Here is a 798-nt window from a genome sequence, read left to right on the forward strand (position 1 = left end):
TAAAAAAAAATTAAGATAAAATTCTTATTGAAAATGGTCTAAAATTTCTCATTGTCCATCCATAAAATGTGCGCATTACCCATATCTACAGAAAGAGAAATGCGTGTGCAGATGTGCTTGCCAAGAAGACACAGTTGATTCTACTAGGATTATCGTGCTTCTCCTCTTCCCCTGCTTTTTTTGACAACAGCTCTAATGGCAGATGCTCTTGGTATTAAGCATCCTAAGATGATTCCTCACTAGTTTCTTTTTCTATTTTTGGGTCTTTGACCCCTTTGCAAATAAAAAAAAAAAAAACAATTATTGGTAGTAACTTTATTCAATATAAAATTAAATTCAAATGGTCCATCGATTGGACATTAGTACCATAGTTGTTGACTTGTTGCAATCAATTTCAGATTATTGCTTCTATGTTGCAATCAATTTTATAAAAAATATACACAAATATTAAGTTTTTAATATATTTATTAAAATAAAATTTTAAATTTTTTATTAATTAAACGATAGCAGTCAAGTCCAATTTAAATCTCAAAAAGAAAAAAAAAGTTGTTTTTTAACCATTATCTATTACTGTGTAATAATAATTGCTGCCCTACGAAGACCACTAATAATAAATAAAGACGAAGGTGAAAGCGATCACCCTATTATGCTTTTCAAATCGAAGAGTGTTAGAGTCTAACCGATTTTGTAATTTGTTGTAGTTAATTAGTCATTATTAATATTTTTAATAGTATAAGATTATATCTAATAATACAGAATTATTCACTTTTTCTATTGATACTAAATACCTAAACTTTC

The sequence above is a fragment of the Arachis ipaensis genome, chromosome B03 (genome assembly GCF_000816755.2).
Source record: "Arachis ipaensis cultivar K30076 chromosome B03, Araip1.1, whole genome shotgun sequence".
Taxonomy (NCBI): domain Eukaryota; kingdom Viridiplantae; phylum Streptophyta; class Magnoliopsida; order Fabales; family Fabaceae; genus Arachis; species Arachis ipaensis.